Here is a 26,189-nt window from a genome sequence, read left to right on the forward strand (position 1 = left end):
TCAGACTTCCTATGAATGGAATCCATCAGTATTCATTTGCTGTCAGTCTTGATCCTCTTGTTCAAAGTATTTTCCATGATATCTATCGATGTCTTTCACAAAGCAGTTCTTTTTTATTGATTTACAGTGTTTCATTTATAAAAATACCACAATTTATTTATCTATTGTCCTGTCAGTGGACACTTGGGTTATTTCTAGTTTGAGGCTATTATTTAAAAACAAAAAACACCTGCTAGCATCATTCTCATATATGTGTTTTGGGGACATAGATGCATTACTCTCAGGTATATAGTTAGGAGTAAAATCACTAGGCTATGGGGTAGGTCACTAGCTCTCAAATGTTTGGTCTTGGGAAACTTTTACAGTCTTGTAAATTGAGGCTTCCAAAGATCTTTTGTTTATGTATATTATACCTATTGGTATTTAATGCATTAAAAATTAAACAGATTCTGATTTCAATTATTTTGGATATATTCCCCAGAAGTGGTATTACTGGATCATTTTGTAGTTCTACTTTTAATTTTTTGAGGAGCCTCCATACTGTTTTCCATGGTGGTTTTACCATTTTACACTCCTACCAACAGTGCACAAGTCTTCCAATTTCTCTGCATCCCCATTAACTCTTGTTATTTATTTATTTTTGAAAGTAGCTCTCCTAATAGCTGTGAAGTGATATTTCATTGTGGTTTTGATTTGTAATTCCCTGGTAATTAGAGAAGCTGAGCATGTTTTCATACACCTGTTGGTCATTTGTGTGTCTTCTTTGAAGACAGGTATATTCAAGTCCTTTGCCCTTTTTCTTTCTTTTTGGCCACACTGAACGGCTTGTGGGATGTTAGTTCCCTGACTAGGGATCAAACCTGCGCCCTCAGCAGTGAGAGCTCAGAGTCCTAACCACTGGACTGCCAGGGAATTCCCTCCTTTGCCCATTTTTTAATCAGGTTGTTTTTTGGTTTGGGTTTGGGTTTTTCTATTGAGTTACAGAGGTTCCTTACTTTTGGATATTGACCCATTAACAGATATAGAGTTTGAAAATATGTTCTCCCATTCTGTAGGTTGCCTTTTCCCTCTGTTGATGGCTTCCTTTGCTGTGCAAAAGCTTTGGCGTTTGATGTAGCCCTACTTACTTGTGTTTTGTTGCCTGTGCTTTTGGTATTGTACACTTAAAAACTTAAGAGGGTAAATCTCATGGCTGTTCTAACCACAATAACAGAAATGTTTTCTGCATTAACATGTAATGGGTTTACTATTATTTTAAGATAAATACAAATACATATTCACAAAAACAGAAAAATGTTAAATATTCATTTATTTTAAAATAATAATAAACCCATTAATGTCATACTGTATCATTACATGTTATATAGCTATATTTTATATATTATATATTACATGTTATAAGGTACCTTTATACTGTTATAATATGGGTGGGGTTATACAAGAATAAAATGTACATATTTACTGAGCTCTATATTAAAAATGAGAATACAATGTTCTTTATATATGTTATATATATATGTTATACTTCAGAAGAGAAATTGAAAATATAACTACAAATAAATAATTGGAAAAAATGGAAAGAAGAGTGCTTCATTCTCAGCTTCCTAATATGGATGAATTCAAGTTTGCTCAGAGTTAAAACAAATAATCATAATATAAGCAGGTTTGAAAGTATAAGAGTTGCTGAGAAACTCATTAAAGGAGAGTTGCAATATTCACTCCATGGTTTGCAAGAACCCATCTTCCATCATTCTCCAGATTTTATTGTGTTGGAAATAAAGAACATGGTAAACACACAGCGATTGCCAAGGTGGTTTTACTGTTTTCAATCAGCCTTTTATTTTTTTCCTTTGTGCTGCAGACAGAGGTCAAAGCTTATAGCTTTAGAGGGCAGTGGGTTTTTTTCTTTGTAATGCTCTCTTCACTGAGTTTGATGCTTGATTTACCTTGGTCAAAAAGGCTAAGGTTCTGGTGTATACCTATGAGGTTAAAAAAATAATGGAAAAACTCCCAATAATAAGTAAGATGAATCATAGTCTGGATATGAGCAAATTAAAGGTTAGTTAGAATCTCAACACTTGTGTTTGTTTTGGCAATATAATTCCATCACTTGGTTGACTCTGTCAATCTCCTAACCTGATTTTCAGAGTTTTTGTCGTCATCTTCAAACTGAAAGTCCTGCATTCTGAAAAACACAGGAATCCGTAGAGACAGGAGCTGTTTCACAGAATTCTGTAGCTATCTAAATATTATTTTGTTTGATTCCTTGATAATATTTTTAGTTCCACAGTTGTTACTTGCGTTTCCTAAACATGAGTATTAGTAGAAAAAATGGGCTAAATTATGTTTACTAAGATCCATTATGATATATAATACTTTGAAAATCCTGTGCATTTTAAAATTCTAACTTCACTTTCATGAAAAAAATAATAACAATTCAGCTTTAAGTTGCACTTAAAAGTACATTAATAAAAGGTGCCACATTTCAACACTGTGAAATTATGCACAATATACTCTTACAGCAGACCCCGTGATAAAGACAGCCTAACTTATTCGAAATTCTCAATGAAGAAAGCAGAAACTAACAAACAACAACAACAAAAAAAAACAGTACAAAAAAAAATGAAAATTGAAATCCATAAGAGAGGAGAGAAGAAAAATATTAAAATCATAGGAATCTGAAGCTGAAAGGGGCCTTCAAGAATTGGTTGAATATAGTTTACCTCTAAAGGCAATATTTTTATGTGTAAATATATATGAGTGTAGAACCATTATCATGAAGTTCCCCTGTCTCTGCATAAATTTAGGGTAAGTCTCATAACATTTCTGGTAAAACAAAACTAAACAAAACAGTTGTCTGATTACCTGCACTGACAAAACAGAGTCTCTGTTTATAATAAAATAATAAATACATTTAGTCTGTGGTAACAATTAAAAATTTATAATAAAATAATGAATACCTCCAGTCTATGGTAATCAAAACTTCAAAGCAAATTTCCAACTTCTCTCTTTTATAAGCTCTGGGCTGCATCAGCTGGTCATTTGGGAGTTGAGTTGGCTTATCTTTTCTCTTCTCCACGATCCCCACCAGCTTGATAACTATGATCTCTGCCCCTCAGAAGTCGCAGCAGGGTGTTGTAGTGAGCCAGCCATGCATTCTCTGGAGCTAGTGGGTGTACACATTTGACTTTTCCTAATGGGGTGTTTTCAACAATTCTTTAGGGCCCGCCTCCATTCTCCTAACCAGAAATGTAGCTCATTTGAAGCTACAGATATGTTCTCCTATAGATGGAAACTTATAGTTCCACCTCTAGGAATCTGGTGGCCACTTCTGCTGCATCTCAAGGCTGCCCTCTTGGACAAGATTTCACATTTATTCTATTTGAAATACTTCTACACTCTTCACCCAAATAAACACTGAGTGTGCAATCTTGATGGATTAGCAACCCCTTCTCATTGCAGGCTCGGGGAACCTAACCAGACAAACATTCACCCAGCACCCTGTGACTATAAACCTACAGAGGTGACATCTAAGGGCTCTAAGTATCTGACTTGGCTTAAGGGAGGAACATCCATTATCCATCCCTTTCTACTGGGATGGTGAGGAGAAGCAGACAGCACACCAACACTGACTCCAAAATCCTCCTAATCCACCTAAACGCTTTCCCTGGCTTCTCAAAATGCTCTTATAGGCTGGAATTGTATGAAAACCTTAGGTTAAACGTTCAAGTTTCTTCAACCTTTTAAGTAAGAAATGCTTGGTTTTCTCATATCTCACGTTTGAATAAGTTGGGGAGTTTTTTAAAAAATATTTTGTTTTATGTAACATATGTCATGATCCAATTTCAGTTGACATCTCATAACTAACAACAATCAATAGCTGTCATAGCTCCTTATGTAACACATACTAAAAGTTTTGTGACCCATTTTTTCCTAGGAGGGTCATCTAGGAGGAAAGAAAAAGAGACCATTTCGACAGGACACAGGCTGGAATGTCTGCGCTTCTACTGCCTGCCTGCGCCCCGAGAGGCACTCACAATGAACGTCCCCTCCAACCCCCAAAGAGGGGTACAGGCGTGACTGTAGTCACACGTCACCTGCCCTGCCCTGCCTTTCCACGTCCATTCAAAGGCAACAGCCCAATTCCAAACTTTCTTTCTCTTTGGTGTCAAACAAGATGTACAGATGTATTTTCCTCCTTTCTCAATAGTCACAAAATGTCTTCTGATGACTTTCAGTGGTTGGAGAAACTAGATTTTCCTTTAGCGTTCCACACACATAGATACTTTATTTATTTATTTGTACTTATTTTATAAGAGGTTTCATCTGAATTTTTATTTTGTTAAACAAGGGATTTTTTTCAGTGCAACTGTTTTTTTAAATTTCAAATAAATTTGTAAGGTCAATCTCAGAACATAAAGTAGATTTAAAAAAAAAAAAACAGGGCTTCCCTGGTGGCGCAGTGGTTGAGAATCCGCCTGCCAATGCAGGGGACACGGGTTCGTGCCCCGGTCTGGGAGGATCCCACATGCCGCGGAGCAACTAGGCCTGTGAGCCACAATTACTGAGCCTGCGCGTCTGGAGCCTGTGCTCCGCAACGGGAGAGGCCGCGACAGTGAGAGGCCCGCGCACCGCGATGAAGAGTGGCCCCCGCTCGCCGTAACTGAAGAAAGCCCTCGCACAGAAACGAAGACCCAACACAGCCAAAAATAAATAAATAAATAAATAAATTTATAAAAAACAAACAAACAAACAAACAATACTTAGGTTGGCTTGAGGATTAGGTGGCAGGACTCACTGGGTGGCCCAATGTCACCCTCTGAAAGTCCCCTGAGAGTCAATGTGGAATGAACCAAGAGGTTAGGGAAAAGGAGAAAGAGCTTGAGGTCAGGGCTTCCTTGCTCTCACTTGGATCTTTGTCAACACCCAGTAAGTGACTTTCACCACGTCATCTCCTGGGCCTTATTTTTCTGTCTGCCAAATATGAGTGTTGTAGGAGATGACCTCCCTTCTAATCCAATTACCTACATCTAATACTTTATGATTGCCCATGACCTGTGACTAATTTAGCAAGACCACTCAGCATGGGTTCTCCCAAAGGAAACTGTCATTTTGATACACATGCATTTTCCCCAGGTCGGCTACCATCCTAGGAAAGAAGGTAACGGTGAGTCATAAAAAATAAGTTCTTTCAGATATCAAAATATAATCCAATGTACCTCTAAATCAATGTGACAGTTTTTGGTAACTCAATCAGTAAACTAACCTTGAAAGACAGGTAATAGCGTGAGAGGGGGACAGAGCATCAGAGAGAGGAAACTGACATCCTGGCTTCTGTAATGCACACTCTCCACCCCTCTCCTGCCAGGTGCACCAAACACAGAGCACTTGTTTCCAAGAGAAGGAGACCTAGACGGGAATGACCATTCATTTATTCTTGTCAGGATCACCCGCTTCAGGAAATCAGAGGATTTTTGTAATAATGAGAGAACAGGCAAATACCCTTTCTCCTTGGCCCCCATCAGACTTGGTCTGGAAAATGGTTTTCAGTTGTAGACAGCAGATATTGAAAAATGGGATGTTGACAACCGTAAGATGCCTAGGAAACCATAGCTACAATGGTAGAGGATATTGAAAGAGTTCAAGTTATTCTGAATTTTTAGCTTGACAAAACAGCTGTCTTTGATTCTTAAAGATCTGCTTTGTATCGGAGGGATTACCTGAGTTCTGTTTTATCTTAAAGGAAGATGTTCAAACCAATTAGTTGACCCAGGGAGATGGAGTGTCCATATAACAGAAGATGTTCAAACAGGGCTTGGAGACCGCTTGTCATAGATGTTGCAGGGAGGTTTGAAAAATTGGATGTGGTATTACACACGATAATATCTAGTCTTGTTTCTATTATTTCATTTATCCAATAAAAAAATCAGCTGCATGTGAGAGAAAAACCACCATAAAAGTGGCAGGAACATAGTATCAGTTTCTTGCTTGCTCATGTAAATAGAACAGAAAAATAGGCTTCTGTGGATTTTGTGGAAACTGCACCAAGTCATTAAGGGTCCAGAGCTCCCAGCTCAGCCCTCCTACCATCCCTGTGACCTGTTCTCAGTCAAGGAGAGCTTCTTGCTTGCTAGCTGTTAAAACAGAATTCCTGGCCTCAGCCCCTCTACACACATTCCAGGCTGATCAATGGAGAAACAATGAGGAAGGAGCCAGGTGTGTGGTTCAGGTGTGTTTCAAGGAGGATTTTTTAGTGTCCTTTCAGTATTTACAGTATAAGCCCTTGTTTGTAAGTCACCACATCACCATGTAACTGCAAGGGAGGCTAGGAACTGTGGACTTCATTCTGGGCATCCAGGCATCAAACTAAAACTGTGAGGACAGGAAGAAGGGAAAATTAATATTAAGAAAGGCAGGAGTCGTTTCTGGTATCGCACCTAAGTGATAGCTGATCTGCTAGGAAAATTTTTCAGTATGTAATTAAGGTGACCTTTTCCACAAGGAAGGACAGTGGCAGCTGCAATGCACTGATGCAAAGGGGAAATGCCTGGAAAAACCATAGGAACTCAGGAAAAACAGACCCTGTAAGCCAACAATTCTTCCAAGACAATCCCTGATAGACACTGATAGATGATCATGCCAGAGGGTTTAAATAAAAGGTAACAAAAAATTCACATCAGACATAAGAAAGCGGTTTTTCATAAACAAAGCAGTAAACACTCCACAAATCCAATGGGTCCCCTTTTAAAAGAAAATATATTAATGCATATCCAAGAAGCAATTAGATATTGTCACGGGAAAGGCAGGGCCTCCAAAACTGACGGGCCCCCTTGAGCCAAAGAGTTTGTTTGTATTTTTCTACCTGTGCACTAAGCATAGAACTGTTCTTTATTGAAAACATTTTTACAAAAGAAACTTCAAGATGAATAATTTACCCGTTGTTAAGGAGAGGAATGTTACTTCACTGCTGACTGGACCGAGAAACACAATTAAGCATCTCATGATGAAGAGCTGCTACCAACTGCATCAATAATCACCCCCTTGTCACTGTGTCTACGGAGCTCACAGCCTTAATTCCCAGTCAGAGAGCAGGAGACACCAGAAACCGCATAGTGTGGGGATTACTAGCAAGTGGATAAAGCAGTGACTGAAGGGTAAAGTATAAAATTTCAAATTACTTATAACCTCAGAAGTCTGCGGGGCTCGGGCAAAGGTTCACGTCTGGTCCTCTGCAGAGTAGCCAGAAACTCCTGTGTGCTTGCTGCTCCAAACTGTCTCTGATAGTAAAGTCATCTCCCCAATACCATTAGTACATCATGTTTGTGGGTGAGACTGGGATGGGATGGGGGGGGGGGCTGACTGCAAACGGTACAACCATGCCTCTGAGCCACGCATTGCTTCTCCAAACCTGCCTCCCAAAGAAACAGGCAAACCATCCAGAGAAAACAGACGTGCAAAGGTAGAGATTGCAATCCCTCCATCCCACATTCTGGGCCAACCCTGTGCACACACAGGCATGCACACACACTCACACACACACACAATGTACACCCTTTTTGGCACATGATAACCTGCCCAGAGCATCTGTTTTCACCTGAGGAATGAAAAGCAAGTTGTAGGCATGGTTCATATCCTGCACAACTTTAAATCCGTAAGACCTTTTTCTGCACTTGCATCAAATCCGAGAATCAACTGACAGCTCAACACCACCTCCCTGAAGGCCCTTTCACACATCTGGAACACCTGGAGGCCGTTATATCACCTGTGGGAAACTGTTCTTCCTTCTACAAAATTACCAGTTGCTTCTTCTAGATGAAAAATACACGGGCAAACCAGAGGTGTGGACAAAGGCACCATCTCTTATAGGAGACACATAAAAAGAAAAGGAAAAAAGAGGAAGAACAAAGAAGGACACGTCCAAACTGGCCATGATAAATTCCTTGCCCCAACATATTTGATAGATTCTATTTCTTTCAAAACCATGGTCAGAGAAATAGCAGTCTTTCCTGAAAATCATTGTTATCAGAAGATACTAAAGTATGACTATGATACATTTTTAGTGTTTCTGTAACCAAACATGTATTGATATTTTGACTCAATGAAAAACTCAAGATTTATTCTTCACTTGAGATAAGTATTGACCTTAATAACCTCAGTCAACATCTTACCTTTGATATAAATGCAACCAGATATTTCTCTCACCACAAGTCAACAGAATTTTTTTTTTCCTGTAGAGTGTGTCAAATACTTTTTCTGTACTAATTCCATATGTTCTATTTTAAATGATATTTCTAATTCTTCCAACTTATTACTTATTAATCTAAAAACTTCTTGGATTTACTTTTGTCCTACTCGTAAAGCTTTTCATTCTAATCACCGTTAATACATTCAATTAACTAAATTCATTTGTGCCCTTCAAAATGAGAGACTTCATTGTGAAATATTCAAAAATGATAACTGATTTTCATAATAACTCATGGAAATTTTAAAAATTTCCCCAAGAATAAATAAGCAAAATTTGTGTCAAATTGGAGTACATCATACCACCTTTAACTTAAGAAAAAACTCAATCAAGGAAAATGATCTAGTCACAAATCAAAAAATTACACATTTAGATGAGAGAACTTGAAGGATTTCCAAAGGCCAGTATAATGTTTTTTGTGAACAGTGAGTAATATGATATAGTACAAATGAAGTTTAATGCTTGGCTTTTCTGATTCTAAAAAAGTGATATATTCAGAAATATTCCATTTAAAAAAGATAAGGTAAAGCTCAATTTTAACATTTTGGCTAAAGTATAGCTCCCAAATCTGCTCAAATATCAGTTTTTTGCATTCTCCTTAATGTCTGTCAACCCCACCATATGCTCAGAATAGCTGGATGTTCATGAATCATCCCCAAGAGTGCAACACAAAACACTTATTATAGTATACCCTATAGACCCTTGTCAGAGGAAAATAGATGTACACTGCTGCCTAAATCTGAGGTCGAGTCCTTTAGAGCAAAGTGGTATTTATGTAATCCACCCATTTTTCAAGTAAGTGCCACCCAACTGTCTGAAATGAAGAAATATTCTCTCTCTTTGCCGTCCAATGGGACAGCCACTAAACCCATGTAGTTAATGAACCCTTGAACTAGACTAGTGTGGCAGGAGAACTAAGTTTCTAATTTCAGTTCTTAGTTCATTTACACTTAAATATCCCCACGTGGCTACTGGCTATTCCAGTAGTGTGGTCACTGCACAGTCAGTCTAGGTCTCAGCCTCACATGCCTTGGGGAGACTGTACTCACATTATCTTTTTTTTTTTTTTTAAACATCTTTATTGAAGTATAATTGCCTTACAATGGTGTGTTAGCTTCTGCTTTATAACAAAGTGAATCAGTTATACATATACAATATGTTCCCATTTCTCTTCCCTCTTGCGTCTCCCTCCCTCCCACCCTCCCCATCCCACCCCTCTAGGTGGTCACAAAGCACCGAGCTGATCTCCCTGTGCTATGTGGCTGTTTCTCACTAGTTATCTATTTTACATTTGGTAGTGTATATATGTCCATGACACTCTCTTACCCTGTCACATCTCACCCCACCCCCTCCCCATATCCTCAAGTCCATTCTCTAGTAGGTCTGTGTCTTTATTCCCGTCTTGCCACTAGGTTCTTCATGGCCTTTTTTTTTTTTTTTTCCCTTAGATTCCGTATATATGTGTTAGCATACTGTATTTGTTTTTCTCTTTCTGACTTACTTCACTCTGTATGACAGACTCTAACTCCATCCACCTCACTACAAATACCTCCATTTCATTTCTTTTTATGGCTGAGTAATATTCCATTGTATACATGTGCCACATCTTCTTTATCCATTCCTCTGTCGATGGACATTTAGGTTGTTTCCATGTCCTGGCTATTGTAAATAGAGCTGCAATGAACATTGTGGTACATGACTCTTTTTGAACTATGGTTTTCTCAGGGTATATGCCCAGTAGTGGGATTGCTGGGTCGTATGGTAGTTCTATTTGTAGTTTTTTAAGGAACCTCCATACTGTTCTCCATAGTAGCTGTATCAATTTACATTCCCACCAACAGCGCAAGAGTGTTCCCTTTCCTCCACACCCTCTCCAGCATTTATTGTTTCTAGATTTTTTGATGATGGCCATTCTGACCGGTGTGAGATGATATATCTCATTGTAGTTTTGATTTGCATTTCTCTAATGATTAATGATGTTGAGCATTCTTTCATGTGTCTGTAGGCCATCTGTATATCTTCTTTGGAGAAATGTCTATTTAGATCTTCTGCCCATTTTTGGATTGGGTTGTTCATTTTTTTGTTATTGAGCTGCATGAGCTGCTTGTAAATCTTGGAGATTAATCCTTTGTCAGTTGCTTCATTTGCAAATATTTTCTCCCATTCTGAGGGTTGTCTTTTCGTCTTGTTTATGGTTTCCTTTGCTGTGCAAAAGCTTTTAAGTTTCATTAGGTCCCATTTGTTTATTTGTGTTCTTATTTCCATTTCTCTGGGAGCTGGGTCAAAAAGAATCTTGCTGTGATGTATGTCATAGAGTGTTCTGCCTATGTTTTCCTCTAAGAGTTTGATAGTGTCTGCCCTTACACTTAGGTCTTTAATCCATTTTGAGTTTATTTTTGACTCACATTATCTTATCTCAGTCAGCTGAACCCTTTCTCTCCCTCACCACACACACACACACACACACACACATACACACACACGCGCACACACAGACACACACATGCACACACACACACGCACACAGACACACACACACACAGAGATAGAAACACACACGCACAGACACACACACGCACACAGACACACACATGCACACAAACACACACACATTCACACAGACACAGAGACACACACGCACACAGACACACACACGCACACACAAACACACACACAGACACACACACGCACACACACACACACACTTTCTCTCACATCACATTATTTTCACAGAGTTGGGTGACACTTCAAAAACTACTCATACAAAACCAGCCATGACATTTATTACTGGATACAGTTGAGTTCACAAGTGTTCTCTATAACAAGGGCCAGCAAAAAGTTTTTGCTTTTATAACCTGTAGAATAATTTTAGAAAATGATCTATCCATTCACACTTTTTAATTTGAATCTAAAGTGTGTCTAATAAATTGAAATCATTACAAAGCATATAATTTCCGATGCTGCAAATATCAACATTTAAAAATAAATGTTATACATTTTTTTAACTATCTAGTGAAGTCTAAATACCATAGCAATTTGAAACTCACTATTTTCCATTTAAAAATAGGAACTAAGCTCTTCTTTAGGAGGAAGAATTGGTAGATTGTTACTCTTTCCTCACTGAACTTACAGTTCTCTTCCATTTATCCCACATAGTTTTATTCTAATGTACCATATTTTATGCTTTAAAGCCTTTATTGATCACTCCATCATATTCCTCTAAAAATTGCTTTTATATTTCATGAATCCATATGGCTTTCAAATTAAAAAAACAAACAAACAAACAAAAACCTTCTCAATTAAATTGTAAGTGCTTTTTCAGCCAGATCGGGTTTAACAAAAAGGACCTATGAAATTTGAGTTCACAAGCTTGATTCCCTTAAAAACATCCTTGCTTTACAGAGTTTTTGCACATGGGCAAGCATTGTCCCATCTGGACTTGAAGACACTATTCAGGGCCCATTATAAAGGTTTCTGTGTGAGAAACCTTTCAGGCTCTAGTGGCAGGTGTAGCAACGTTGCTTCTGAGGAACTAAGAGTATGAATTTTCTGTGGATGCCAACCCTGTAATAGAGCTGGTCCCTTTTACTGTTTGGTCACTAGGAATTCAGAACCAAATTTAAAGGTCATCATTAAGACACTGATTTCTTCACTTCTGTCTCACTTTCCTCCCTTTCATCCTCCATCTCATCTGTATTTTTCCTAGTTCTTATACCTACTTATGGTCAACTTCTCATTAACTGGGCAAATAGAAGAATAAGATCACAAATATCCACCATCATAGTGATTTAAGTAAATTCTTGATTTTTCGGGATGGATCAGTCATGGTAAAGGCATAGGAGAAGACTGGGCTAGGCGCAGCCTTCCCTGAACCCTCCCTAGGACACGAGGTCACATACTGGTCTGTCTCCTTATTCACCTGCAGAACCACTGCTGATTGCCCACTGCTGAATCGAGAATGGTCAGCTTCTTTCTGTGTCCACTGATGGTTGATTTGCAAACAGAATGTATCTAGATGATTTAGTACTGGCTCTATTTTTTGTTCCTTTTAAAATATGTATGTCTATATAATGATAGCCAACTCAAAACATTTTCAAATTGTTAAGTGTGAAAAGATAAAAAGCATGGATGAGAGAGAAAAGGAATTAATCTATAGACCCAACTAAGGATACATTGTCTTGTGAGAATACATATGGAATCACAGAGGGTAAGGGATCAATAATGTCACCCAAACTCACCACCTCTATATTCAGGGTTCATATTTGAGCTGTGACCCCAAAACTTCTATATGACAATTACAAAAAAAAAAATCTATTAACCTGAAGGCAAAACGATGAGGAGAACAATCTGAAAGCCTGAAACCCCCAAATCCCTTGTGTTGCTGGTGTTCTGTGCACTGTCGATAAAGCGCTTAAAAGCAAAACAAACAATTAAAAGAAAAAAGAAACAAACGACATAGAAAAATATAAGAATCACAACCACTTTTAAATGCAGAATTGATTTCTGACATGCATTCAGCTCTCTGATAATGAACTGAATGATAATGGTGAACTTACCCTGAGAGCATGAAGATTAGTAGAGAACTAATTACTAATAACTGCAATGGGCCTTTTCTGTCCATTCAGAGAAGAGTCACAAATTCACTGCACAGCAAAGCTAGCTTATCTGCCTCTCATTATTTATTGATTTTTCAACTTTCAGCTTTTTATACCCCTTAGCTAGTACATGGCTAATTATATTCTGAAGGCTTAGGAACACATGATGATTTATTCTTAAGGAATCTTAAGGCATGGAGTGCGTCTAAAATATAATGTCTTTATAGTTGATAAAGGAGCGTATTTATTCAAAGGTCTGGAGGTTTATAGTCACTCAGCTCGTAATTGCCCATGAATGCATCTTGTGCAATATACATCTTTAATCTACCACCACTGAGGCTACAGTGGAAAACAGTCCAAATTATTTGGCTTTGAAGTACATGTTGATATGACTTTAAGTTTAAAAAATAATTTCGCAATAATATCAATAAAATGCAATACCTTTTCCTGTACTACCATATCAGAACTGCCAATTTTGTGTGCCTGGTTTTCATGACTTTCTTTTTCAAGAAAGAATGTGCTAAGAGGGCTTTTTAACCCAAGCTTGCCACTAACATCATTTAAAGGAACCTGGAAAAACATGTGAAGCACTGTTTAGAGTTATTCATTCCTCACTGAGTTTCTGAGCACGTACCCTCTTCCAGACTCTGACCTCGAAAGTCAGTCTTCGGTATCCACCAGGTTTGATTCAATGGAGTTATTGGTAAGAAAGTGGTTGGGATGATTGATCACAATGTATGTCATTTGGTTTGCTGAGGACAAAACTCAGTGGGCTCACATCGTGACACATTCTTTTGTCACTAAATTTAGAAAACTTCAAGATCTAGCTGGTTGCCCTATTCTGTGTTATCTTCCCTGGTCTCCTTGAAAACGGTGTCTCCCTCCTCCTTGTAATTCACAATCTGAGGATCTCACCCTGAGCCTAACATTAGCTCTTCCATGATCATTTTCTCAATCACAAGGCAAGCCACTTCGAGAAGGGATATTCACTGCTGTGACACACAGGAGTTATGTTATAAACATGTGCTAAATTGAAGTAAATACCAGAAACTAGATTCTCTGTGACACTGGCTGACATCTTCAAATTTGTAAATTGTGACTCATTAACATTTTAAGAAAGTCCTATGAATATGAGCATAGAGGCTACACAGAAGCATAATTTATCTCTGATGTTGTTAAGGCTGATGGAAAAGAAACCTTTGTGTAAATTGTTGGGGCTTGAATCGGTCACTCAGAAGAGGTACCTGACGCAATCCACATCATAGGAGCAGAAAGTAGAATGGTGGCGTCCTGTGGGTGGGAGAAAAGGGGAGTTTTTCTCAATGGGCACAGACTTCTAGTTTTGCAAGATGAGAAAGTTCAAGAACAATATAAATGTACTTAAAACTACTGACCTATAAACTTAAAAATGGTTATGATAGTAAATTTAATGTGTTTTTTACCACAATTTTTTTTTAAGCCAATTGTGTGTTAGAAAGTGCTACCACTAAGCCAGACAATGAATCTGCTTACCTGAATGTGTTTCTGCAGAAATTTAGAAAATGCTGGCAAGAGGAAAGCCATGTTACGAGCCTTATAGACATTGAAGTCTTTAAGGTCCCTGAAAATGGCTCTAAGACATTTTAATGGTGGGAAGCATTTTCACGAGCTGTGCTGATTTTTTTAAAAGCTATATTATAACTAGTGCTAACAACTTAGTGGAGTTTCTCAATTTTAGTAAAATCGCGTATGTTTTTTTAAACAAAAGAAAAAAAGAAAAAAAAGAAAAAAAGAAAAAAAGAAAGTGCTACCACTGAAATGAAAGTCAGGAAATTTTGACTCTTCTCTCAGCCCCGCTAGTGTATCTTTTCATGGGTTTTTGCAAGTCACCAGGCCTCAGTTTCCTCATCTGTACATTGTTAAAGTTTTATAAAGAGAACTCCACCACCAGGGGCAAGAGTGGTGAACCAGGTGTCACACTGACCATGACCCCCTCACTCCATGGCCTGTGCTCGGCCACCGTGATGGCACTTAACCTTGATGGAAGGGCCCAGGTGTTTAGAGGTGGCATAGTCCCATTTTCACGCCATCACCTCAAACAGAAAAACCGTTGAGACTGTAATGTTACAAGAGATCCAAAGTCCCATCCTTAAATACATCTAATCAAGGACTTAAATTTCTCTGCAGTAACGTAAATGTAAATACAACCTAGCTATTTTATTACAAGAGATTCAAAGATTCACTATGAGCAGAAATCATATAGATGGTTACTACCAGCTGATTTTACAGTTTCTAATGGTTAAGATTCTACGAAATAAAATTATGGCTTCTTCAGATTAAAACAAAGAGTAAATAAGCATTTCATGTCTTCAGTCTTATTTATTAAAATCGTGTCACTTACAACCCAGGTTACTCTCTTAAAGAGATTAGTCATAGCGACACAGGAGGAGAAAAAGAAAAAGGAAAGAAAAAGTGATACAAGAAAGAAAAAGAAAAAAAACACATATGCACAAGACAAATTCTAGATTCCCAGATCATGCAATGCAGAACATTTGAAGTTCAAAAAAAATCTTATTTGCTGACTGTTGCATACTCAATAGGCAGCTACCCCATTTACATAGGTCAGAAATTATTGCTGGACACATTCAGAAATTAAACCATTATGACTCCAAAGATTATAATAAAAAGAATTAGAATTTGAAGTATCTTGTTGATTTTAGTAGCAATACAAAATGAGAAAGTAAAAAAGCAGAAATTCAACCCAAGTGGTGCTCATTCATTTACTCCAAAATATTTTCCTTTGAATACAAGTGTAGGAAATTTAAGGTAAGAAAACTATTCATTTGGAAACACACATCTCTACCATAAATAAAAACATTCATTTAGTGAACTATATTTCTGAGGTGTAATTGTATACTATAAAGGCCTCAGTTTAAAGTATAAAATCCAAAGAGTATATAGCTGTGAAACTGCCAACACCATCAAGATACAGTATTTTTACATTACCCTCCAAAGCTTCCTAGTGATATGCCATAACCTGTCCTTCTATCAACCCCAATCACAGGTAACCACGGATCTGCTTTGTGGCACTATAAAGTAGATTTTATTTTCTAGAACTTCATATAAAAACAGAAACATACAATAGGTATGATCTAGCTCCTTTCACTAAGCAACGTGAATTTGACACTTGTCCAAGTTATCGTACAGTCATTTATTCATTTTATTGCTAAGCAGAATTCCAGTGGAGTATATCCCATTTTGTTTATCCACTTACCAAGTGATGCATATTTGAGGTTTTTTCCTATTGCATTTTTTTTTTTACTATTATGAATGAAGCCACTGTGAACATGTGTGTACAACTTCTTATAAAAATATGATTCAATTTCTCTTAGCTAAATATCTAGGAATGGAATGGCTGGGCCGTGAGTAGTAAAAGTTTAAAACTTTAAGAAACTCAATCAACCGATTGAGGTCATTGATTGTGCCATTTTACATTCTCGCCCAAAGAGAATCATAGGCCCAGTTTCTCGACATCCTCACCAACATTCCACATTTTGAGGCTTTTTCAGCCATTCTAGTTTGCGTGTGTGGCATTATCATAGGGTGACTGTAACTTGCATTTTCCTGATAATGAAACAAAACAACTTTTTATGTACCTGTAGGCCAACTGTATACCTTTATTTACAAAATGTTTGTTCAAATCTTTTTACCCATTTAAAAAAATTGGCCTGTTTGCCTCTTATTGTTGAGTATGCTCGATTCAAGTATATTTTAGAAATGTATACCGCTAATATTTTCTTCTTCTTTGTGGCTAACCTCTTCATTCTACTAATACTGTGTTTCAAAGCTCAACAGTGTCAAATTTTGATAACTTCTGATTTCTCAATTTTTATTTTTCTGGTTATTACTTTGTTTATATCTAAGAAACATTAGTCTATTACAGAGTCACAAAGATTTTATTCTATCTCCTTTTCTCTACTAGTTTCATAGGCTTAGGTCTGATATTTAGGTCTATATTATGGGTTGAAAAGTGTTCCCCCAAATTTCGTGAATACCTGAAGTTTCAGAATGTGGCCTTATTTGGAAAAAGAACCTTTGAAGATATAACGAAGGGTGATCATATTGGATTGGGTAGTAACACAATGCTGTTATCTTTGATACACCTTTCATAATTAGGAAGTCTATGACTACTGGTTCATTGTAACTTTGAAATGTTCATTGCGGCCCGTCTTTGACAAGGGCCATGTTCTCACAGTGTTTTATAAGGACTGTTTCAGGCACTTCATTATCTGTATACTTTTTAAAATCTTTCTCGAGATGATATACTTACAAGGTTTCACCGAGATGTAAGGAATCTAAATGACCTAATCTCATAAAATATGAACCAAATTATTGTGATACTTTCCTGGTTGTATTGGATTTCAACCTGACGGTGTCATGTTGCAGTATCTTTCTTTTTCTTGCAGAACCTGTTCTCGCCTGCTGGTTTCTGCAAGCACAGTATGTCTGAGCTGCTCTGAAGATATTCTGGACTTGGCTTCTCTGTGGTGCTGACCCCGCGAGCACATACCTCTGCACCTGCTTGCTGTGGCCAGCATTTTTATTGGAAGTGGCTCATTTCATTCTTCTGACGTGCAACAATGTCGTCTGACTGCTTAGTATTCTTTTTAGAGAATTTAACATATCTAATTTAGCTTAAGCAAGGTAGAGTTGAAAAGGGCCTCCATTATAAAAAGGACCGGCGGCTCTACAAGAGTCATTACTACCACCCACCCGCCCATCACAGGGGGTGCCAAGTAAGATGCATTTGCCCGAAATACAAACAGGCAACAGTAAGTGTAGCAAGGAGAAGTCATTTAGTCCACGTGGAGGTGAAACTCTCAGTTTCACAGAATTGTGGAAAGAACTAAGTACATCTCGTTATTAGGTAACTGTAAAATGTCTTACTTTTATTAGTTTTAATTAGATACTTACAAGTGCTTGTAAGAAAATCTGTGTTGCCTTTTCACATACGGTTTTATTTCCATAAGGAAGCTAAATTTATTATCACGAAATACTCTGTTTTTGTATTAGTTTTATGTTGAAAACTATATTATATTTGTATTAAGTTTTATATTGAAAACAATGTTGTTGAATTAATTCCGCACTATTCCCTACTCAACATGTTCGGAACTTAGAAATTGAAAGGTGGCAGAATATGTCACCCCAAAATATGAATGTGGGTGTTCAGGACATACCACGTCAGAATAGGCTGCTTGTGTATATTGATCACTGGGGGCTGCTGGCACTTGGAAAACAGCAATGCAGGGAGCGTCTTTCTCTGAACCCCCTTATCTGCCTGTAGACAGATCCCCCAAAAGGAACCAATTGTCATAAACCCCCTGCCTGGGAGTTTCATCAACCAGGGAAGATGGACTCTTGTCACAGGAGGGAAACTAGAAGTGGACACCACACCCAGACACACTTTGTCACAAACTAGCACACCTCCCATCTGTTCCTCTAAGGACCCTTTATCTTCCCTAAAAATCATTTCCTCTCCTCTAAGAGGCCTACATACCTCTTAAGGTATTTAAGTCTGAATTCCAAGCTACCTCAGGGAGTTTATTCAATTTTCCCTGGGCATCTCCCATATATACATATATGAGGTCAAAATGTTAATCAAATATCTGTGTGTTTTCCTCTTATTCATCCATCTTTGATTACAAGGGGTCTCAGCTAAGAACTCAGAAGGGGAGAGGGGTAATTATTTTTCCTACCCTACAAAATACATATGTAAAAAAAATACCAAAAACAATAGTCAATATTTTTTGGAAGATATTCTGACCTCCTGTTTCAATATTGTTCAACAGGTTATAAACTTTAAAAAGGAAAATAGTTCTCTTTCCAACTTGAACTGCCCACATTTCACTAACACACCCACAAATGGAACACTACACAGAAAGATTAAAGTTCTCACAACACACAGGCCCCCTGCCTGCAATTCTAATAGGCGGTAAATTTGAAAAACTAAAGTGTTGAAAGGTACCCCTGAAATCTGCTAATAAAAAAGGGGGTTGTAAAATCATATTATAGTTTAACATTTGATGCAGAACATGTAGAGGCAATCAATATTTGCAGGTACAGCCCGTGAAAGCAATTACTCTGAAAAAAATTACAAAGGAAATCTTGTTCTCTGACACTAATTGATTTTCTCTCATTCCAAGTTTCAACATGTGTCAAAATTAAGGTAATAAGAGAGAACAAAAACTGCTTGATCACAAAATTATTGAAGAACAGGGAGAGAGGAGGAGACCCAGTGCAACCACCTAGTCTGAATGGGTTTTAAGTAAATCTTAGTTTATAACTAGAACGTAGAAATACCCACCTATAGGAACACAGTGGAAAAAAAAAATTGTCGAATAATTTTTTTTTTTTTTTACTAAATGTTTGATTTAAAGTCTAAGTTAAAACTATTACAGACTTCTACAGCATTAATTTAGTGTACGTTTTCCTGATATGCGTTGTGCAATTTTCATTAAAAGGTCTATTTAGTCACAAAAAAATTACAAAAATTGAAATAAAACTCTAAACTCACATGGCAACTGCATGTCATCTAGCTTCTGGTTCTGTCAAGCCATGCGGTTCCCCCAAAGACATACCGCAAAATATCAGTAGGAATTATCTTTGGGTGAGGTCTTGTGGGCTGTGTTGTTTTCATGTGTGTTCGTCTACATTCACTATGATGGGCTTCAAGCAGAACACAGATGCCCATCTCTTTTTAAAATAATACTCCCATAAGTGAATGCTAGGTCAATTAAGAAATGAGTAATATAAATAAAAACCTTTATTAAAACTGGGTATCTAGACTTAGGGTATAATATCAAACAAGGACTCAGAGATACCCTCTTAGACTTAAATTATTTCAAACATCCAGTGAAGAAAATGATCAGTAAATAAAGACTCATTCATAAGGATTCATTACAAGAGCTTAAGTTAAAACAAACAGAAATAAAACAGGATGTTTGAAGAAAACCAGATTAAAATACAAATACATAAATTTGAAAACCAGAGAAAACTATCACTTGAATTGATGAATAATTAAAATTATTTGAAACAACGAATGATATACAAACTTCTAGAAATGAAACTAAGAAAAGGTGGGTAAAATGAAAATACACAGAATAAAAATAAAATATTTTTATAATGAGAGAAATCGGAATTTGAAGCAATATAATAGAAATAATCAGAAGCTAAGTTTGAAATATCACTGAAATTGATACTTCTGAAAGTACACACATATAAGTATACCTATTTTATTAATACATAAATATTTATTTTAGGTGTGTGTATGTGTGTGTTATCTGTGTGTGTGTGTGTATGAGTGAACTCTGGCTCAGGAATAAAAATCATTTTCGAACTATTAATTCGTGTGCTATTGAGGTGTCAGGCAGTGATCTAAACATTCAGTAAGCATTATCTCATTTAATTTTCAAAGCAACCCCAGGAGATATTTTAAATGGTAACAACTGAACCCAATTATCCCCTTTCTGATAACCCACTGCCTGGATCCTAGCAGCTCACCACTGCCATAGAAGATGAACCCATATGGAAGAATGTTTCCATTACAAACTCTTCATTATCAGCCACAGGACCCTCAGCACTGGGACGATGCGATTTCACTATATTTCTCAGGTCAGCTCACTCTCCTTTTCCTTCCAAGTCCTATTCCAAATGGTCCCCCTCTCCTTTCACCTCTGGCCACCTAATCTCCACTCACTCTCAGATGACCCCTGCCTCTCTCTTAAAAGAGAGAAGGGAATCCATCAGAGACAACAACTTGATCTTCCTAATTATCAATACATATATATTTCCTGTATCCTTCTCTCTCTTCTCCTATTGCAAGAGCAGAGCTAACTCTTCCACCAAGACTAATTTTTCACCCATGCTTTGGAGTCTAACTATTCTTATCTTATCAGGAATAATATTATATTCTTTACTCCTTTTCATTGAATATTCAATCTTTGTCTCTCACCTGGGAAATTTCCATTGTATGATTCACGACTGAAGACACTTCCATTTAAACAATCAAATCCTCTCTCAACTTTGCATCTTTCTCTGGTCACTACTCAATCTGCTTTCTCTCTTTCAAGGGCAGAATCCCGAAACAGCAGTGCACACTTATTGTCTTCATTTTCACACCTACCTTCATTCCAGAGCTGGCTGCCACCCACCTGCGGGCACCTTCACTCCACGGGACAGCTGTCAGTAGACTCACCCAAGATCTCTATGCAGCTAGACTCACAGGTCACTTCCTCATGATGAGAACATTCACTGCATTTTCCTGTTATATAAGTTAAACATGATCGCTGTAGTATCTTTAAAACAGGCAGATAGGCAGACTGACAAAAATAAAAGTCCTTCATAATCCTGAATACACCCTGTTATGTAATTTCCTCTTGTTCACCTAAAATTTTAGTGTGAACTTCCTTTCCCATTACTAAATATGTGGTTACAACATCATTTTAATATCAGCGTAGCAAAGGGATAATACCACTGCCATAATCAATACCGTACCCCTGAAAATATACCATTTTTTTTTTTTGCTATTATGAACAGTCCTGTGTAGAACATTACTGCAAATAAATAATCACATCCTTGGGTCACTTTAAAAATTTTTGGACTATGCTTAGATCTTATTGTATTTCAGGTCTCAGCTGCACTCGCAACTGGTGACCATTCCCCCAGAAACACGCATCCCTTTATTTTGATAGCCAAGGACACTTATGTCTCCTTTTTTTTATGACTGATTTCTTTCCCCTCTGTAGGTCTAGTCTCCTCCACCAAGCATTAAATGTTAGAATTCCTCCCTCTCCTCTTTCCACTTTAAACTTTCTTCCAAAGCCTTCTCATCCACATCCACGTGGTTTTACAGACTTCTTTTGCACTTTAAATGAACAGAAAAACCCCATGATATATAATTTGCTCCAAGACAGAGAGAAGTATTAAAGTAACTAATTTTAGTAGGACATGAAATCATGATACCAAAATATTTGGAAAACATTGCCTAATAACAAGGAAAGTGTTTAGATTAAACTTTAACCTATTATTTTAATTTGAACTTACGTTTCTAACTCCAAAACTCATATTCATCCCAACAGACAGGCTTTATTTCTAGAATGATTTCTCATTAGGAAAATGCTATTATAATTAATCTCGAAGACATTCTAAATAAGAAAAGAAATGCCTCCGTAGATTTTGTAAAGGCATTCCACAACTTTTGACATTATTCCTAATTTTTAAACATATTATATAACAGATATAGGAATATACTCGTATAACATGAAAAATTCTATCATTTTTGAAGCTAAATTCAATGTAAAATAAAAGAGGAATTCTCATTAAAGTAAACAATTAAATAATTATGACTATTACCACTATACAGGTTTATACTGTTTTAGCTTTCTAGCTAAGGAGTAAGTTAGAAATAGAAAAAAATTAAAAAGAGATAAATTTATCATAATTTATATATGACACCTATTGACTTAGTAAACAGAAGGAAATTGACTGAAAATTTAAAATTAATAAAATATTTTAACATGACCCAGTAAAAAATCATGATAATTTATTTTCATTGGTATCTACTTTTCTATTCTCATTTATTGTAGCAGAGAAAAATATAAAAACCTTAATAATAACATTAAGAAAAAATAGTGAAACTATACACGTGGAAATATTTAAGATTTTACTGAGATAAAATAAATAGTATTTTGATAAACTGAATAAGAATTAGTTCTTTATACGGCTATCAATGTACTATAAATGTGATGATTCTTAATATTCTGGATCAACAGTTATATATTTCTACAAACATAACAGAACATGTAACTTTTCTTGCGAGCAGGATGAACCTTTTGTAAGCATAAACACAATGGAAAAAATAACAATCTCAAGGAAGAAGTAGATCAGTATTTGTTAAACATATAATTAGTGAAATGAACACAAACACACCTATAAGGATGGTCCTCACAGTACTGACAACAGAGAAAAAGCAGAATGATTTGAATGATCAGTAACAGCTTCACAACTGTATAAGCTAATGTACATCCAGGTGACGAGATACATTTTTACAATTAGAAATCATATTTTAAAGCATAATTAATGACATACAGATTGTGATACACAAGTTAGGGAAAAAACACATTATTGGATGGTCACTCAGCAACACTTTTCTGTTTACTGTTGTTTGATTTTCAACTAGGAGCACATTTCTTGTTGTTTGTAGAAAGAGGGCAAACATATATTTCAGTGAATCTCAACTGCATTTAGGTACCTCAGAGGACACGTCAACGACAATACCCATATTCTGTTGGCTTTTTTGCCTCCATTTACACACCCTTAGTTCTCTTCCCTAGTTAATTCTGATATTCCAGAATTAACTGTCACCCTGGGAAGAGAATGGGGCGAGAGCAAGTGAAAACATCACAAAGTTTTCCCATCATTTTCAAGGTGCCTTTTTCCCGATCCAGTGTTCACTTGTCTGCTCTAAACCTTTGTGTGTTTTCCAGAGTTCTGACAAATTTTATCCTGAGGGTTTCTGCTTGTCTTTCCATATTTTCAGTATTTCTCTATGGGAGTAGGGGCTTGGCACTACCTACTCTGCCATGTTGATGATGTCACTCCTGAAATAACTTCTAAAAGACCTAGAGACTATCATACTAAGTGAAGTAAGTCAGACAGAGAAAAACAAATATGATATCACTCATATGTGGAATCTATTTTTTTAAAATGATATAAATGAACTTATTTACAAAACAGAAACAGAATCACAGATTTCGAAAACAGAATCACAGATTTATGGTTACCAAAGTGGAAACGTGGGGTTGGGGGAGGGGTAAATTAGGAGCTTGGGACTAAGATATACACACTACTGTATATAAAATAGATAACCCAACAAGGACCTACTGTATAGCACAGGGAAAAATATTCAATACCTTGTAATAATCTACAATGGAAAAGAATCTGAAAACAATGTATATATATGTTGATTAACATTGTAAATCAACTATACTCCAATAAGATTTAAAAAATAAATAAAACATCCAATAAATAAATAAATGAATAAATAAATAAATGAATGAATAAATAAATAAATAAATAAAAGACTATCCTTGCTGGTTGGGATCCCTGGGAAGCAGATTCAGACTTGGCAGTGCTCAGGAAGTTTAGTAATATGTGCTCTCCACCAGTGGAAAAAGAAGATAATGCAGGACTGGGTAGAGAGGAGTTTGGGCACCACTGTAACCATCATAAAGCACTCAGGTAGGACACAGGGAACTTTTAAGCTGAGGTGGCCCATCAAAGCTCTCTTGATATTGGCTGACAAGGGAAAGCCTTTGTACCCCTGTACGGACCAGTCAGTGGATACAGGATGCCCCATGGAAAGGAGTGTGACCTCGGGAGATGTTACCCTCTTTAATTCAGAGGAAAGCAATTCCCAGAATGAGCTGATATCTGAACGGTCAGCTGGCAGGATTCCCTACCGCTCAATGAATGTCTTTAATTCCCAAGGTGGGCTCTGGACATGCATGACAGTGCTGGCTATCTTCCATCCCTTGAGCCACTCATATCCACTTGGTCTTATGATCTCTGGGAGCAGCACCAAGATTCGGTGGTACCTCTCTTCCCAAGGGTAGCTCAGAAGAGAGAAGTTAGTACAATCGGCCCTCAGTATCCACGGATTCTGCATCCACAGATACCAAACACAGACAGTACTAGGCCATTCTATGTAAGGGACTTGAGCATCCATGGATTTTGGTATCTGAAGGTGTCCTGGAACCAATGCCCTGCGATACCAGAGGGACAGCTGTGGAATGAACTGCAGCTCCCGCCCCTCGAGTTGGTCTCAAGGCCATGCTGATGTCATTCCCAACTCCCCTCACACTCAGCTTTTATCTACGGTGGTCCAAGTGAGCAAAATGATGCTTTTGTCCACACCTTCATTCATGAGACTTCTAGCCCCCTAGTAACCATGCTCTTCTTAGGCCATGGCTACTGCGTTTGTCCACTTCTTCTCAAAATAGAGCAAGGAGCATAAAGAGATGCTGGAATAAACCGCCTTCATGTGAAGGGAGGAAGGTGAAACTTTTCTCCATGATCACATATTATAAAAGCATCCCTGTCTCCTCCTGACCATCAGTGACTACTGCCCCCGCCAGGAAGCTGGGTGACTCCTCTTGTTACCTGCTGGTCTCTTGATGTAAGATCCAATGAGCCTGGGCAGCATAATTGCTGAAAGTCCAGGGGCTCTTTCTGTGTCTCCTGCTTCTCTGTAGGAAGAAGAGAACCTGCAGAGCCCGAAGTTGAAGGGGCAGGAAAAACAGTTACCCTAAGTGAGTCACTGGAAGTAATATTAGCAGACTCACACCTATACCTTTATCATTGATTCCTAGACCTGCGTTATTTTACCTATTAGGGACACAACACCATACAGTGGTTGTTAATTTAGAGTGTATCCTCTGCATCTCAGAGGATAAGGCCCTATCCTTGCAGGATGTCATCTCTGACCTGTGACCCTCAGATGTGCCACCTGTGAACTATTCCATCACTTTACCAGGCTGGCTGCCTATGGGTGGCACAGTATGTGACAAGACTGGTGGATTCAGTTTTGCTGTGTCCACAGAAGCATCTTCTTCCCTATGAAGTGAATTCCTTAGTCTGACTCCGTGTGATGTGGGACCCATATGGAAGGATGAACATGGAGAGCCCTTGGATTGTTTCAGTGACTGAGGACCTCGTGTCAGGAAAAGCAAACCAATATCCAAAACATATTTCTTCTCCAGTCAAAATAAAGCTCTGCCTTTTCAAGGGTGGAAGGAAGCCAGTGTAGTCAACCTTCTCCCAAGAGATGTAGTTAACTTTCTCCCAACTATTTACTGAGTCTCCTCAGTAAATAGTGTCAAGTTAAGGCTCAGTGTTAGACTCTATTTCAGGCAATTTGGACATTAGGGGCATCAGTAGTAGATTAGCCTCAAGGAGAGGAAGCCCATGGCACTGGGATCATGCATGAAGAGCCTCCAAACTACAGCCCGAACATTGTTTATGCCCTCGTTGTAGCAGTACTGGGATGTCCCATGACGCAGGCTGGCTGATGTCAGCTGATGTCAGTGCACGACAGGGGTGTGTGCTCATTTTCTTTCTATGTCCAAAAGCTAGAAAAGGACTGGCTAACTGAAAAGAATCAGTTAAAATTATATTAATTTCTGTGGCTTCTTAATTCTATGTCTTTTACCTCTTTTGGTCTTTCCAGCCAAATAACGGAGGTACCTGGTATTGAGTACTAGTTTCAAGGTTTGTGGTACGGTGCCAGAATCAAGGGAATACAGCAAAATGCAAGA

The 26,189-nt window shown here is 37.6% G+C and overlaps 1 non-coding gene across 1 annotated transcript; it reads left to right on the top strand.

Annotated features, from left to right (window-relative positions):
- The first annotated feature begins 14,325 nt into the window (after positions 1 to 14,325).
- LOC114238707 (small nucleolar RNA SNORA33) lies at positions 14,326 to 14,455 on the top strand. The gene has a single exon (XR_003624007.1). It is a non-coding gene; the product is annotated as a small nucleolar RNA SNORA33 (small nucleolar RNA).
- Positions 14,456 to 26,189: the final 11,734 nt, after the last annotated feature.

Source organism: Balaenoptera acutorostrata, chromosome 21 (genome assembly GCF_949987535.1).
Source record: "Balaenoptera acutorostrata chromosome 21, mBalAcu1.1, whole genome shotgun sequence".
Lineage (NCBI taxonomy): Eukaryota > Metazoa > Chordata > Mammalia > Artiodactyla > Balaenopteridae > Balaenoptera > Balaenoptera acutorostrata.